Below are 18,026 nucleotides of genomic sequence, written 5' to 3' on the forward strand. Positions count from 1 at the left end.
TGTGGCCCCTCCCGTTGCGGAGCGCAGGCTCCGGATGCGCAGGCCCAGCGGCCATGGCTCACGGGCCCAGCCGCTCCGCGGCATATGGGATCCTCCCAGACCGGGGCACGAACCCGTATCCCCTGCATCGGCAGGCGGACTCTCAACCACTGCGCCACCAGGGAGGCCCCCTCAAAGCTTTTTGAGAGGCTGTCTTCCGGGCTTAAGTCCTCAGTTTTGTCTGCCAAATAAAGCAAAATTCTCAACTTTTAGGTTGTGCATTTTTTTTTCAGTCCACAAATGTAAAACACATACTGAGAGCTAGGCATCTACCTAAGATAAAGTTATACAAACTAAACTGTCACATTTCTTTGTTTTGGGGTAAAATTATAACTGGGTATGGAAACACCTGTAAACCTGGGAAGCAGCAGTGTTTAAGAAGGGGGACTCCATCACTTACTCCTCAGGGCGTGACTGCAGACAGCTGTGTCATTTAACCACTCAAAAGTCTCAGCCTCGGGGCTTCCCTGGTGGCGCAGTGGTTGAGGGTCCGCCTGCCGATGCAGGGGACGCGGGTTCGTGCCCCGGTCCGGAGGATCCCACGTGCCGTGGAACGGCTGGGCCTGCGCGTCCGGAGCCTGTGCTCCGCAACAGGAGAGGCCGCAGCGGTAAGAGGCCTGCGAACCGCACACACACACACAAAAGTCTCAGCCTCCCCATCCGTAAGATCTTGGCAGGAACTCCCTGTTGGCTTTCCTCTTCCCTCCTGACTGCTCTTTCTCTGTCTCCATTGCTGGTTCCTCCACCCTGGCCTGACCTGGAATGTTTGGGTTCCACAGGGCTCATTGTTAAGTACCTAATGAGTAAGAACTATTAATACCATTATCTTAGACTGAGCAAAAGTTCTTAGCTATTAATCAGATTAGTCATTTCTGGGGACAAAGAGGGAAAATAATGAAAAGAAGAATATAATGGTGAAAACGATGGTGACCACTGGTGACTCCCAACTCAAACATTCTTATTCTGGGTTCCTGAAATACATCTGCCATCCTATCACATGAAACTCAGCATCTTACTGTAATTAAAATCTAGTAGGGAGGGACTCGCCTGGTGGTGCAGTGGTTAAGAATCTGCCTGCCAATGCAGGGGACACAGGTTCGAGCCCTGCTCCGGGAAGATCCCCCATGCCGTGGAGCAATTAAGCCCGTGTGCCACAACTACTGAGCCTGCGCTCTAGAGCCCGCGAGCCGCAACTACTGAGCCTGCGTGCCACACCTACTGAAGCCCGTGCGCCACACCTACTGAAGCCCGTGCACCTAGAGCCCATGCTCCACAACAAGAGAAGCCACCGCAATGAGAAGCCCATGCACCACAACGAAGAGCAGCCCCCGCTCGCCACAACTAAAGAAAGCCTGTGTGCAGCAACGAAGACCCAACGCAGCCAAAAATAAATAAATGAATAAATAAATTTATGTTTTCAAAAAATCTAGTGGGGAAAGCTTTGCTCCCCCCTGACTGTAACCTCCCCAAGGGCAGCATCCACATCTGACTCAGAGATAGCAATTATGAGCTAATCTCTTGGTATTCAACCCCTTTACCCCTAAATTCCACTCCTAAATTTCTAATTTAAAAATTAAAGATTCTAACATTATTTCTGCAAATACTTTTAAGGTCTCCACTGCTCAGGTGCCCTAATCAATCCTTTCAAGGAGCTCCCCCCACCACCAACCCTTTACACACGCCCTTTACCTCACCTTAAACACAATCCTACAGATTCCCAAATGCAGCCTTCCAATAAGCTCTCCCTGGCACAGATTCATTCTCAGTGCTTTCTAACTTTAAAATCCAACTTTTCAGTACTTTTTGTTTTCCTTTGGGAGGATAGTTATACCTGAATCAAAGCTCCCTTTCAAAATTTCTAAAGGGCAATACAATAAAAAAAAAAAAAAAAAGTCTCTCTCAGCTAAGAGACAAGGCGTATGTGGGTGAGATATTTCTCTGCCCGTCCTCCTCACCAATGCCTCAGGACACAACCCTGAGGAAGCTGGACCAAAACAGCTACCCACCTGAGAAGGGTTCAAATGCTTTCGTGATTACCACATGATAAGCAACAACTGAAAACAAAATAACATAGGACAGAGCAGAAACTACTACAAAACTGCTTACATTAAATAAACCTATTACAGCCTATGTCTACAATAGGCTGGCATATAAACCGAGACAAAAGTGAAGGCAGCCTCGAAAGACGCCACATTTAGGCACAATAGAGGCTGAGGTAAAAATTACCTCTAATTCAGGAGACATTTCATCAGTGAAGGATCCAGAATTTCAGGAAGAAATTTTGAAGGCTTAGAAAGACTTTAAAAAGGGCAAGCATCAAATCAATAGCTGATGTGTGTTAATCTTAGCTGCAAGAGTCCAAAGTGAGATATGAAATGAGGAAACCAGCCGAGGAACACCCAAACAAGAAACAAGAAATGAGGTGGTGGTCACTGGGTACCCACCACCCAGGCCCAGACACTCAGGGGGAGCCAGCACTGAGAACTTTAGTGAAATCCAGTCCCTGCCCTGAGGAGCTCCCCGCATGGTCAGAGAAGATGGGCGAAACACGTAAACTTCAACGTTACAAGATATAAGCTATAACCAAGGGCCAGCAAGTGCACTGGGGCAGAGCTGAGAGCACTGTGACTGAATGACGAATCCTGGAAACATAAAGCCAGTGTAGGATCTTAAGAAGATGGTGCAATAGCAAAGCAAAAAAAAAAAGAGTTAACCATAGGTCAAAGCAAGGAGAATATACTGACAAGAACTATACTGACAAGACTGTCCAGATAATGACATGGAAGCAAACCAAGTGTCCATCAACAGATAAATGGATAAGCAAAATGTGGTATATACATATGATGGGATGTTAGTCTTAAAAAAGAAAGGAAATTCTGACACATGCTATAACTTGGAGGAGCCTTGAGGACACTGTGCTAAGTGACATTAGCCAGTCCCCAAAAGACAAGTACTGTCTGATTCCTTATATGAACTATTTAGGTCAGTCAAAGAGAGGGAAGGTGGAATGGTGGTTGACAGGGGCTTGGGGGAGGATGCTGTTTAATGGGTACAGAGTTTCAGTTTCACAAAATGGAAAGTTATAAAGATGGACGGTGGTGACAGCTGCACAACATCATAAACGTATTTAACACCACTGAACTGTAACTTAAAAATGATTAAGATGGGGGCTTCCCTGGTGGCGCAGTAGTTGAGAGTCCGCCTGCCGATGCAGGGGACACGGGTTCGTGCCCCAGTCCAGGAAGATCCCACACGCCGCAGAGCGGCTGGGCCCGTGAGCCATGGCCGCTGAGCCTGCGCGTCCGGAGCCTGTGCTCCGCAACGGGAGAGGCCACAGCAGTGAGAGGCCCGCGTACCGCAAAACAAAACAAACCAAAAAAATGATTAAGATGGTAAATTCTATGTTAGATATATTTTATAAGAATAAATTTTTAGAATATCCCAATAACAAGGACTTTATGATAATCTAGGACAAAACGAAACCAGGGTTCTAGAGACATAGTAGAGGGATTCAGATCTGAGTGGCAATTTCAAGGGGGGATACATCAAATTATACTGCCTAGGTAAGGAAAAAGCCTTAATGCTACAGATTAGAATTAGATATGAATGCTCTGCATTTGGCACTTGCTATCTAACTTCATAATAACTAGCCTTTTCAAAAACTAAGATGTTTTTTCTACATACACATGTATACACACTCACACTAGAATGGGCTTCAGGAATACAGAATAAAGGGAACAAACCCTTCAACACCACGATGGCAGTCCAGAGGCAGCAGAAGTACACCTCCAGAGTCAGACTGCCAGGATGTGCAGCCTGGGTCACACTCCCAACCTCGGTGACCTGTAGGAGCCTCAGTTTCCTATGAAGAAGGATTGCTGGGACGATTAAATAAATATATACAAAGTACTTTAATTACCTGCCTGTCACATAGTTACAGTTGCTCAAAAAAATGCTAGACATTGCTGTTGTAATGTTATTTATATTATACCCACTAAGCAATTAAAAAACTGGAATAAAGTAAATTATTAACAAGATATGTAAAAACAACCATCATTCACCCTGATTTCAATTAGAAAATTAGGGACAAAGAATCGGAGTGGCGGGGGAGTAAAACTTATCTCTGATTAAAAGTAAAGACTACCAAAATTGTGGCCAATTCTTGCTGAATGGTCTTAGTATGTTAATAACCCACTGGGGAGAGAAGAGGCAAGGAGCAAGAATGATTTCTGCATTTCTAAGAGCCCTCTTTGCATCTTCCTCTACATTCAAAGCCACTCTGTAAGACAGTAAAATCCCTACTTCACAAATGATTAAACCAAGACTCAAAGAGTTTAAGTTAAGCTTATCAAAAATCATTGGGCTATTAGTCACAGAGCTATGATTTGATATCTGACTCCAAGGCCCATACTTTCTCCACCAAACTGTGTTGCCAGTAATTTCCACTCCACACCCAAGCTGCTCTGGAATAGGGAGGGAAAGCTGTGCATAAGTATTTGGTGAGAACAAAATGATGTATGAATAAAGGCCAACGCTGACTGTTCTCATGGACTCCAGAATGTCTAGAGGAAATAACCAATGACCAAACTCAAATTTAATGTTAAAATGACAGAACGACAGATCAGGAAGAGCTTTGACAATACCCTGGGCACTCAACACTGGTGAGGCTGCAGGTGACAGGTGCACTCCAGTACTGGCCCCCGTTTCCAGAAGGCGACTGGGCAATACGCAGACAGTGATTAAAACCAGCGGTGCTAACGTTTGGCTAATGTGAGGATTAAGCCAAAGATGTTCACCAACAGTGTCATTCAACATCACTCTAAAAATTCCAAGAAGTGTATTATGACAGAGAAAAAAAAAGTCATATAAAAATGGAAAGAGCAAAAAATCCTTATTTATAAATAATTTTCCATCTGCAAAACACACAGAATTGAATGAAATTAGTACTATTAAGAGAGTTCAGTAAAATGGGAAAACAAAACACACAAGAATAAATTCAAAGTGATGAATGAGCCTATGTGTTTACCTAGTCCCTCTCTCAAATTCCCTTAAAATGATCAAACAAATATAAAAGTACCACAAGAATTTTTTGCAGAAAACAGACAGGCACTACTGACAGGCCCTTGAGGAGTTTCTAAAAGACATGGAGCAGGTAGGTTTAGACTGATAGAAAAGTAACAAAGAGCCTTAACTCAGGCAGGCAAAGGCAAGCACACCACTGAAGGGCTTTAGGCAACGTCTGGCCAAAGAATGGCTGTCTACACTGGGCCGGTGAGACCGCACAGGCCTTCTTATTGCATCTATGGGCAGGGGAACGACACTCCAGGTCACGGTGGATGCCACAGCAATGAGCTGCCTGGGAAAGCGTGAAGATCAGCCTTGCAAAGAAGTGAAGCTCCCCAGTGATCAGAGAACTTACCGTTAGATGGCCGCAAACTGTACGCAGAGGCCTAATGTAGCAGCAGCTGATGCAGGAGGGAGGGCAGGATATCAAACTGAAGACCCTCTTCTGGAAAGCTCTTAGGGCCTACCCTCCTCTCAGTCTAACAAGTATCTAAAAAGCAAGGGAAGCCTACTTTTGCTTCCTCTGTAGGAACCCAATGCCGGCTTCTCTTACCACTTAGCTGCTTTGGTTTTCTAACTGTTTGACATGGTGGTATGACAACCTGGGTGTAAGATCTCTGAGGTCAAGAATCACATCTTTCACTCCAGCTCTGTATTCACAGACATGCCAAAGATTGATAACAATAAAAACAGGAACAAAGATACCAATTCTTCCCCAACATGACCACTCGGTCTTGTAAAAATTATAGTTTCACCACTGGACTAACTCTCAAAGATCTGATCATCTTTTCATCAGCCCACAGACTCTTCTTGAATATTGTCCTGAAATCAGTTCTTCAACTACTAAAACATCAGTCATCTCTGACATCTGTAAACCACTGCACCATGCCCTCTCACTGAGGAGGCATTCTACTGACTGATGTAATAAGAATTCTTTAGATGGCCCTTCCTCATTAAAACTAAGGCATATTCAATAAAATGCAGAGTAATGCTTTTATTTTTAGCATACACCTAAATTATTTTCCTCCAAAAGTTTAGCCTAAATTCTAACTCAGTAAATGACAAACAAAACAGAACCTAAGTATTTGTATAATCATTGCAAAGAAACAACCCAGAAGGATTAAAAAAAGTATGATGTTTACTACATCTTTACTTTAAAATAGCCCCCAAATGGAAGCAACCCAAACAACAAACACGGAAGAATATCATTATATGATTTATCTACTTGGTGGGATATTATACAGTCCTCAAAAATGTGTAATTACCCATGTGTCCATCAACAGATGAATGGATAAAGAAAATGTGGCATATACATACAATAGGATATTGTTCAGTCTTAAAATGGAAGGAAATTTCTGACACATGCTACGACATGGATGAAACTTGAAGACAGCATGCTAAATGAAATAAGCCAGTCACAAAAGGGCAAACACTATGTGATTTCACTATAAGTGAATATAATGAGGTAACTAGAGTAGTCACACTCATACAGACAGCAAGAAAAAGGGTGGCTGCCAGGAGTGGGGAATGGGGAATGACTGTTTAACGGGTACGGAGTTTTGGTCTGGGAAGACAAAAAGCTCTAGAGGCGGATGGTAGAGGTGGCTGCACAATAAGGTGAACGTCCTTCAGGCCACTGACCTGCACACTTTTAAAATGGTTAAAAGAGTAAATTGTATGTTATATATTTTGTCGCAATAAAAAGGTATAGTTATGAAGACTATATAGGAACATGAAAAATGCTTGTGCTATGTTCAATTTTCAAAAGCATACAAAGGTGTTTGTAGGAGAATTCAAAATAATGCTATGCGGGCTTCCTTGGTGGCGCAGTGGTTGAGAGTCTGCCTGCCGATGCAGGGGACATGGGTTTGTGCCCCAGTCAGGAAGATCCCATATGCCGCGGAGCGGCTGGACCCGTGAGCCATGGCCGCTGAGCCTGCGCGTCCGGAGCCTGTGCTCTGCAACGGGAGAGGCCACAACAGTGAGAGGCCCGCGTACCGCAAAAAAAAGGTGGTGCCTTATCAAATTTACAATACTAGTTTGACTTTTTCTGGGTTGTCATAAGGCACCACATGAAATCAGCGCCCCCCATATGTGCTTTTCTGTTTTTCCATTATTACTTCGAACTTCTGTCGTTCTGAGAGCACCGAGTCTCCCCAATCCTCACAGCCCCCCAGCTCTGCATTTTTGCGAGAGAAGGACGGTTCAAGGCATTCTATGTAAGACAAGACATGTCAGAGGCATCCCCCATGGTATGTAGAAAGAGGCCTGCACAAGGAGAGAAAGGTCATATGGAACAAAGGGTTTCCCATAACCCACATGCAGTACTCCCAGGTTCCATCCAACAGCGGGGCTCTTTCAGCACTATTTTAGAATGCCAGTGGCTTCTAAATCCTTTAAAGCAGAAATAAATGTTTCCTATCCTTCTGAGGGTAGGGAATCTAGTACAGTGAGGGGCATGTTAGATAGAGCAGCCTTCCAGAGGGTGTCATCTTCCACTACGTCAATATTTACTCAGGTGCTAACCATGCCCTTCCCCTCAAGGCCGGTGATACTCATACTTCCACACAACCCACATTTTCTGAGGAGGGAAACTGAGTTTTTAATTTTAAATACACTAATAAGTCAAATAGGTAATAAACCACCTTTACGACTGATGTGCAAATACAATAGATCCTGCACATTTGACCACGTGACCAATTCCCAAATTCTCAAATGGCACTAATTCCCAGAATTGTCAGACTGCTCTTTTTCTTGCAATCACTAAGGGATACTTGCAAACCTGCTTGGATTATTGCATACAGCTTCACAATTCAGACACAGTGTTCAATCCCAATTTAATTCCAACTCACAGAGGAATTCTCAAATTCATACAGGGGATCTACGGGTGCAACCAAACAACTAAAACAGGAACCGCTGTTGTTCATAACATCAGAAGTCGGTGGAATGTTCAATCTGCCAGTAAGCCAGTGACCCCGACAAGATAATGACGGCAAGGAAGGACAATCCACTGGTACGCTTTGATCTACGTAAATGTGATATAGGAAGATTCAAATTCATAAGGTTAAAATTACTGCATTTTAGAAAAAGATTGACAAAAGGATTCCTTCTGATAGCAAGCAGTCAGGGCATTAACCACTGACTCCCCTTGTGTATTTAAAATATAATTTAATTAAAAATATTTTATTTATACTCAAGTTTTCAGGAATTTATCTCCCACATCAAGCTACCCTGCTGAATTAAACTTTGGCCACAATTTTTCTGAGTTCAAACAATGCTGACATAAAAATAGGCTATAATTTATTTCACTAAAAAAGAAATTTAATTTTTAAAAAGGTAATTCCAGAATTTGTTTGGCAGGTTTATCTTCTCATTTACTGGATTTTCTGTTGGTAGTGGAGATGGCAGCACTTTGTTCTGATTTCGTTTGGGGTTTCATTGTTCTGTTTAATTTCTAATGCAAAGCTTATTAGGTGCTTTCACAGCCTGGTTCCATCTTCTATGACCACTCATCAGTTCTTCCCAGGAAATTCTGGATCAGAGAAAATAGTCTCTAGACACCTGGATCATAACAGTGAAGAACATGGGTGTTGGCAGCCACGTTGTGCCACATGGACCAGGGAGTAGAGAATGCTGGTCTGGAACAAAGAACTCGAAGTACTGAAGGAAGCTAAGAGATGGGGACAGAGAGAAGGAAAGAGCTTCCCAGGCCCATCCACAGACTGTTCCAGTCTCTGGCTCCTGGCCTGAAGCCCAGCTGTGTCCCTGCAGAGATTTTAGGACACAGCCCAGAATCCTTCCAATAAATTGCCTTTAGCGTATAAACGAGTTCAGTTAGGTCTCTCTAACTTATAACCAGGAGTCCCCTAACTAACAGAGGGCTCTGTGGTCCTTTCTGTTGATTGTTTTGAAGGAGGCAAGCTAGAAACCTGCAGGTGGTAGATGGAACCCAGCAGGGTCTGCACGTCAGAAAGGCAGGCAGCACCTCAGAACCTGATGCAGTGGCAGGGGTTGAACAGGGTGACTCCAACCTCACACATCCTCAGCAGGCCACCCGAGGGCAGCTCCTCTAGTTAACCTACCAAGTAATGCTGGGTTAAAAGGGAAGTGAGCTAGTCTCTATTCCACACCCTTGCTTTACAGTAGAATGCAGGAGAGGCAGAGCAGCTTTCAGGGCACCGTCAAAACGCATTGTGGGGCTTCCCTGGTGGCACAGGGGTTGAGAGTCCGCCTGCCGATGCAGGGGACACGGGTTTGTGCCCCGGTCCGGGAGGATCCCACATGCCGCGGAGCAGCTGGGCCCGTGAGCCATGGCCGCTGGGCCTGCACGTCCGGAGCCTGTGCTCCGCAACGGGAGAGGCCGCAGCAGTGAGAGGCCCGCGTATCGGGGGGAAAAAAAAAAAAAAAAAAAAGATTATGGTCTTCAAAAAGTGCTTTTAAGGGCTTCCCTGGTGGCCCAGTGGTTGAGAGTCCGCCTGCCGATGCAGGGGACACGGATTCGTGCCCCGGTCCGGGAAGATCCCACATGCCGCGGAGCGGCTGGGCCCGTGAGCCATGGCCGCTGAGCCTGCGCGTCCGGAGCCTGTGCTCCACAACGGGAGAGGCCGCAACAGTGAGAGGCCCGCGTACCACACACACAAAAAAAGCATTGTGCCTGGAGGGCAGAGCTTCCCAGGTTCAAGAACAGCAAACCAAACCCAGAGCAACGGGGGCACGGCCCGTCTATCCCACCAAGTCAACTCCCACGTGCAAAGGAAGCAAATCCCAGCTTAAAAACCAAAGGGATATCCATCAGACAGAGCATGCTGATGATTTTTTTATACATATATTTGGTAAACAGAGAAGCATCCACTATTTTTACTTGGTTAAAACATGACCCATCATGATAGTCACACAACAGCATAAATGTACTTAATGCTACCGAACTGTACACGTTATAAATAGCTACAATGGTAAATTTTGTTATGTACATTTTCCCACAATTTAAAACAACAAAAAAACATGATACATCAAGAGTCGCAGAGACTGAGCCCCCCACCCTGTGACAAACACCATGCACGGTGTTACCTGAGACAGTCATGTCAATAATGTGTCCCCTTGCCATGGGCAACTCAGTACAGAACCGGGGTGACGTGAGTGGCCGTTTGGGTGGGTACAGGAGAGCTGCGGTTTGGGGGAGGTGGGAGCGGGGGCTGCTGAACCCAGGCAGCCACGTCCTGAAACCAGTAGTGATGAAAAGCCACTCCACAGTCTATCTCCCCTACCTCCTAATACCTGATCAGCACAGTCTCAGCATTACTAATTCCTAAGTATTTCAACATGAACTCCTCAGAAGTCACTGCTGGTTTCCTATCCGCCACAAACAGATGGCGACCCAGAAGAGTCCTGTTCCCATTATGCCAACCTGGCGGGAGGCTCACCTGCCGCCACCTGAAACACGGATCCCTCCCACCTGCACACAGAAGGCTCCCAAACACAACTCAAATCCCGCCCAGATGCCCACTGATCAGCATCCTTAAAAGCGTGGGGGGGAGTCTCATTACAACTCCACTAATTAATAAACATAGGGAGGGACCACATCGCATCCTAATATGATTACAGGAGACTGCAGCTTTCATTGCAGTTCCACTCTGCAGCTCAGGCTGGTTCCCGGCCTGATTACACTGGGATGGAATCCAGTTTTCTAATATATCCATATGTATGAGAATCAGAGCAGATCTTATTACATCAAGCCTGGAGGAAAACCTCTGGAGATGCTAAAAGTTCAATTTCAGCCACATTAATACATACTTAAAATTTTATTTACAATGAAACTATCTATCCTGTTTTTGTAACGCCAACACAGATCTCTTAGCTGCAATTTTTTAACTTAAATAATCAAACACTAAGAGAACGAGACTGTTCACAAATTACACCTGAATTAGAAAACATGAAAGCTGCCTCTGTGCATGGATATGTACATATGTGTACACACACACACACACACACACACACTGGCAAGGAGGAAGAAAAGGAAAAGTAGATTGGTTACTTCACCAGATTCCAAGCAGAGGTGTTCTTTCATGTTTTGTGGACGTACCTGACGATCACCAGGGCCTTCACCACTGACTGACCCTTGCCTGCTCAGCAAATCCAACGGGCCTCTTTGGAATGTTAAGCCAAGGTTTTCTGTAGCAGAGGCAGCTTAAATGAACTACAGCTCAATGTTCTCCTGCCACTCTGCAGTCATGGAACCCTTCAGTGGTTCTGCTCCTGCAATAGAGACCAAACTCCTTGAACACGGGACATAAGGCCCAGCACGAAAAGGCACCTCTTTCACCAAGGCCTCTGCGTTTCCTCAGGGAAGCCCTCTCTGACCTTCTGACCAGATCAAATCCCACCTTTATACCCTGTATTTCTCCTTCGTGGTATGAATGAATGAACGAGTTAGCATGTCTTTCAGTGCACGTCACAGATAATCTCAACTCTGGTTGCCTTAAACAACAGGGAAATTTATTTCACACGGTACGTCCAAAGGCAGGTGCGTGGAAGGCTCCGAGGAGTTCTCGCTGCTCTTCTCTCAGCTCTGTCCTCTCCCCTGCACCAGCTTCACGTTCAGATTGTAGCAAGGCGGCTGTAACGACTCCAGGCACCACATCCAGACAGGACTGTACTCAGAGGAAAAGGACTCTCTTTCCTAGTGTTGTCATTTTAAGACTGAGAAGTGTTCCAGAACCCCTGGCAGACCAGAACTAGGTCTCTTGCTTATCCCTACAGCAGTCACCAACGGTGAGTGGGACCTGCGTGACTGGCTGAAACAGATCAGGACTTACCCCTGTGCTGGGGATGGATCGCCTTCCCCACAGCACATGCAGACGGGGAGGGCATCTAAACAAAACCCCAATTCCATGACCAAGGGAAGAAAGGATGTTAGAAATGCACTCAACAGGGTCGGCTAGTTATCAATATGGGATACGTGCTGGTTGTTGCCAAGAGAAAACCCCACTAGCTTCACCCACATGCACCTATAAAACCAGCAGCAGCAGCTTGGACGAGAGGCCACAGGGCAAACGAGGGGGTAAGAGAAGAGATGCAGGACTTTCGATCAGCAGGTGCAGACTCAAGTCCAAAGACGTCTGTTTAACAGTTACGTGACCGTGGGCAAACCCCCGACCTCAGCTTTCTCATAAAATAAAAAAATACAGCCTTGACATAATGTGCAAGGTTACTGTGAAGACCAGATAAAATGGCAGATGTGGAAAAAGGCTTTATAAAAACAATGATTATAACTCAAACTTGTAATGTAAAAAGTCACAAGCCACCAAGAAAAACTCCTCAAAAAAAAAAGTTGTCTCTGTCTGGCCAAACTGAAGCAGGTATAATCTACTAATGGATCTCTGCTTTAAAAATTATATTTCTATTGATTTACTTGTGACTTGGTTGGAGGCTTTCCAACATGATCTACCGATTCTCTCGGAGTTGAGGTGGAACAGAACAACTCTATAGAAACTGTCTTAGGGGTCTGTAGAAAGCCAACCCAGGGTCCTCTTCACTTTTTCATTGATCCCCCCTCCTCAGGCATGCACAGCAATCATATTCTCACTGCCTTCTAAATCGAAAGGCAGGGTGGTGGTGTTTTACAAGTCAGAAAAGGCTAAGAAAACCTAAGGGTTTTCAGTTAGGAGAGGAGAGACTGATTTGAACGCACAAGTAGAAGCCAGTGGGTACCCACGAGACAGCTCAGCCCAACTCACGTGAACGTGTGTGAGTCACGATGCCTACAGATAACAAGTGCAGAGGTATCTAAGGCCTCCCTGCTAATGCTATTTCTATCAGGCAGTGTGGGCACGCAGCCACCCAACAAGGCTTGTGTTCTACCTAATTTCCCAGCTGCCCGCCCCACCTCTTACTTCATTCATCTGTCTCCACTTACCGTGGGGTAGAGATGGGCAAGCGAGCCACAGAGAGTCTCAAACCCATCTAAAGAGTAAGATATGCGTTCATCTACGCCAACCACATTTTTTCTCATTAGATACATCACCCTTCATTTGGGCAATAAAGTTAGAAGACTGGCCGTGCCTAGTACCGTGATTCTAGAGGATGAAAGCAGTGATGTTCTGGGCTTACTTTGATGTCTAGGAACTTAAAACACTTCCTCACAATGAGGGTGCCTTTCTCTCCGAGACTTAAAAATCAACAACATATGATTTTCCACTCCGGTCCAGACAGAAGAACCAGGTAACAGTGTGAGAGCAAAGACATGTTAGGGAGTTACAATGCAGGGAAAACGGAGGCAGCAACGGGCAGTCTGGACAGTTTGAGAGGTACTTCTCTGCCCAAGTTCCCTGTGGTCGCACACATGCAGAACAGTGCCACTCCCAAGACATGCTTCCAAGGGGCAGGTGTGTCTAATAAGACCGATGATCAAGAATATTTTCCATCTAAATCATGTGTATGTATGAAAGAATTCTGTAAACCATAAAGCTGCCATGTCCCACACCAGTGCAGTGTCTCGAGCTCAGCTTCCCCACAGAGCACGTTGCCATGTGTGGTCCTGCCTCTTCAAAACCCACCCCACTTAATGCAATGTAGTGCCCTGGGGAAGGACATCAGTGAAACCGGTGCAATCAGAAGGAAGTCTAGAGTTTAGTTAATGACAACGTATCAATGTTAATTTCTTAGTCTCGACAAATGTTCTATAGTTTTGTAGGATAACATCAAAGTGGGGGAAGGGTTGGAGGAACTCTCTGTACGGAATATCTTTGTACCTTCTGTAAATCCAAAACTATTCTCAGATACGAAGCTTATTTTTAAAAGTTTAGGGCTTCCCTGGTGGCGCAGTGGTTGGGAGTCCGCCTGCCAAGGCAGGGGACGTGGGTTCGTGCCCCAGTTCGGGAAGATCCCGCATGCCGCGGAGCGGCTGGGCCCGTGAGCCATGGCTGCTGAGCCTGCGCATCCGGAGCCTGTGCTCCGCAACAGGAGAGGCCACAACAGTGAGAGGCCTGCGTACCGCAAAAAAAAAAAAAAAAAAAAAAAAAAAAGAAGTTTAAAACACCTGTCTGCTTAAAAAAGGAAAAAAGGAAAAAAAAAAGAAGGGGAAAAAAACACACTGCATGGGAAAAGACTTTCTAAGCAAACCATCAGAGTAGAAACTACGGAAAAAAGATTGAAAGACTTGACTACATAGAAAATTTAAACTTTTATACATAAAATATGCCATGAACAGAGTTGGAGTTGAAAGGCAACCAAGAAACTGGGAAAATATTTATAATATACATGCGAGAAAAGGGGTTGATATACATAACACAGCAAACTTCATATATTTTTTAATTTTTAAAAAAAGACCACATGCCTAGGTACTCCATCTGCTACAACTGCTTTCACACATTTCAAATCTGTACGTCCAAACTCGAATTCAGTCCCCTTAAACCACGTTTCTTCCCATTCCACCCACTGCCTCTGACAGCCCCCCACACCTGGGGGCTCTGCTAGAGAAAGCAGAGCTTCAGTGCAGCCTTCCCCACAGCTGCTAACCCTGTTCAATTTGTTGGACACTCCTAACCAAAGTCTCCTTCTAGAATCTAGGACTCTTTTCTTCTTTATGAGCACAATATGTCAAGCTTACCTACTTGGTGCCCACAATAGTGAAAACAGGTCAAACCACAACCAGAAGTGGGAATCCTGAGAAAAGGCTAAGGTGTGCAAACACCTCGCAGGTCAAAACCAGATTCAAATTTCAGCACCAGCCAATCAGAAAAAAAGGAATCAGAAAAGCACTCACCACAGGTGGGCAGTCGCCTCCCACCTGGAGCGCCATTTACCTGGATTTCTAGAGAGACGCACCTATTCAAAGAAAAAGCACCTTCTTAAAATAAAATAGTTACAACTAACTCAGCAGTTTATATTAGAACCAACCTATCTTAGTAATTTTTTGGTTGTTGTTATTTCTGTGCTTTTAAATTTAGAAGGGGACCAGAGAATCTGAAGAAAGAATATACTTCTTTCAAGGTGTCCCCATATATGTAGAGTTTATATTACGTCAGAGTTAGAATTATACTAAGAATTAATATTAGTCATATTATCATTAAAATTAAGAAGCAAAAAGAACATTGAAGTTCCATACATAAAACAATATAGAAGTCAAAAGATAAAATATTTTTCACGCAGAATAGTGTGACCATGATTAAAACCACTAGATAAAAATTCAGGAGCTGAAAGTTTGCATCCCAGTTGATTACATTCTTCCATTAACCTTAGGTAGACTTTCTGTTGCCCTACTTACCTGGAGTTTCCTATGCTACAAGATAGTAGTTTATGTTTTAAAATAACTCTAAGTACTTAAGACAGTACTTAAGGCCAAGTAGACACAAAACGAAGAACAGAATTAAACCCAATCTTAACTTCTTGAAGCTCATTCATGATCTAATTTGTGAATAACTCCAGACTCCCCAGCACGCTCCCTTCCTCAGACATCTCACCTTGGGTCCACCTTACTGCTCATTAGCACCAAAGGAGGTTTAACTCAAACCAATTGTGCTTGTCATTAACCATCTAGTAAAAGGTTTGAAGTAACTGGCTTAAATTGACCTCCAGTGATTATTGGTACAGTTCACGTGACAGTGCTTACCCCTCTCCCACAAGTTTCAGCTGTCTTACATACACCAGAGAAATAGCTCAATTCTGCAAAGCCAAGTACACGCACATCCTTCTATGTCACATGAAAGAGAAAAACTTCACCATCTGAACACGGGTGAAGGACGGCCCAGGAGATTCCATTTCTATGACCATTAATCAGCAGAGATCACCGTTGTTTGCAAATCACAGACAGCAAAGAAAGGGAAGACAATGGGATATCCCAAGGCTCTCAGAATTAAAAACGATACACCATTTCTGAACCATGGGTTAATCCTGAGACTTCTCTACTTATTTACAATAAACTTATTACATTAAATTCATAGGAGACTGATGTCAAAGCACCTCATAAACATTATTGCTTCTATGAATACCTCTGTGAAGAAAAGCATTTGTAGCCTAGGAGGGACCTACAATGGTACTTAATGTTTCTCTATCCCATTTCTTGCACATAAATACACCTAAGTACAAGTCCTATTCACTGCACTGTATCACGAAATTTTTCAAAACAACGTTAATTAGTTGATCAAAAACTTACATAAATCTATTCCATTCAGCAATGTAATTGTGCAGCTTGTTAATGGTCCAGAAAAGATTCGGTGCTGATTAGTTAAAATTAAAGGTTGACATAATTAGATAAAACTGAATTACGGTGATAACCTGTGGACTTCATGTATCAGCACTTCGCTCTCCACTGAAAACAGAGACCTGGCTGTCGGAGCTGTGAGAATGGTGAGGAGGAAACACAAACAGGACGCCATAAATCCAGAAAGGCTGGGAAGCGATGCTCCAGTTAGCTAGGACGGATGGACTGTGGGCGGGACCCCGATCCCACGCTACTTAATGTATCCCCAAGTCCCTCAAAATCAAAGCTGGGTGAGGAGACAACGTGTGTGCCACTTCCATTCTCACTTTGTCACAGTATTAAAAATTACTACTACTGGAATAAGATAAGCAAACTGTGAGCTTTCTTTTACTAAGAGTTGCTGTATTTTATTCCAAGCATTTCAAATATTACAGAATTTATTTCATCATTCAGATATCAGAAAATTCTGAAAAGTTAACATCCTACAAAGGAAACACAGACTGGGCTTCTCATTTCCTGGGAACAGATGGCAAGCACAAAAACAAGAAGGGTTCCAACTATTTGGAGGCCCTGGAAAATGTGACCTGGGTTTAGCCACATTCATCCACCTAGCTGTCCCCATGAGCCAACCTCCTTAAACTTCTTTCTTTCAGGTAAGTTAAATCCAGGAATGACTTCTTGAAGGCATTCTTGTGTAATATGACAGATGTTAATACATACACTTCCTGATGATTTAACACAGTAACTATGGCCACCTGAAATGTCAGCTCTGGTGTCCAGGGTTTTCATCCACAGTATCAGGCTAACTTCTTATCACACATGTTTTGATATTCTAACCACTGGAGCTGAATTTGTCCATCTGGTTTGTGGCTAAGGGGACCGTCCGAAGCTTAAGAAATTGATTTACATGTGAAGATAATCCTGCATATTCTCAGCACATGGTAACGTCACTAGTGATCAGCTTTTCTGGAATATTAAAACTGTCCCAGTACTAACCAGCCTGTCCTCATGGAGGACCTCTGGCACTCTGACACAATGCCATGTGTTTCCCCAGGACGGTATCATATACTCTTAAAAGCCAAAGATGAAGGAAAGGTTCGTAGGGGGCCAACAACATGGTACTCAAAGTATGTTCTACACAAGACTCTTCATTTCTCTTGCCAGAGACTGAAAATTACACACACACACGTGCACACACACACACCAGGTGTAACTGCCTCCGAAATTTAAACTAATCTTCCGTTGCTGATTGCAAGAAACTGGTCAAAGAAACATTCAGTTAGGATGAAAAAATTCTGAACCCAGTGATATTTGCCTCTATCAAAGGAGAATTTGAAAACACTGAGCAACAGTTTTAGAAAGTAGATACCAAAGAGCCTGAAGAACCAAGTGTCCCACACAGTAACTAGCTTGGGATCAACAGGTGAGACTTAAGATGAGAGGCTGAGACTGTCATAAAAATTATTCACGAAAAAGGCTAACTTCTTAGCCTTAACCAGACATGAACAGATCTGATACAAGAAAAACTATAACCCAGTGGCTCTACTATGTCCATTCCAAACTGGGAGAAAATGTCCAAGTATTAAGACTACTGAAAAAAGAAACAGCAGAAATAATTGTAACAACATAATAACTTATATTATGCATTTCCAAATCCTTTCACATCCATTAAGGTCTAAATTAAGTCTTTAATTTTTAAAAAGTGAGAAACTGTGAATCTTAAGTT

General features: G+C 44.0%; 1 protein-coding gene across 2 annotated transcripts in view; it reads right to left on the minus strand.

The window, feature by feature from the left end:
- The window catches only part of TULP4 (TUB like protein 4), a 238,622-nt gene that overhangs the window by 213,393 nt on the left and 7,203 nt on the right, over positions 1 to 18,026 (minus strand). Inside the window, exon 2 of one of the 2 annotated variants that reach the window (XM_060115418.1) lies at positions 11,183 to 11,355. The exons of the other annotated variant lie outside the window; for it this stretch is intronic. The gene's annotated coding sequence lies outside the window, so the exon portion shown is untranslated. The remainder of the gene's footprint in view (positions 1 to 11,182; positions 11,356 to 18,026) is intronic. 2 annotated transcript variants of the gene reach the window in all.

This window comes from Mesoplodon densirostris, chromosome 12 (genome assembly GCF_025265405.1).
Source record: "Mesoplodon densirostris isolate mMesDen1 chromosome 12, mMesDen1 primary haplotype, whole genome shotgun sequence".
Lineage (NCBI taxonomy): Eukaryota > Metazoa > Chordata > Mammalia > Artiodactyla > Ziphiidae > Mesoplodon > Mesoplodon densirostris.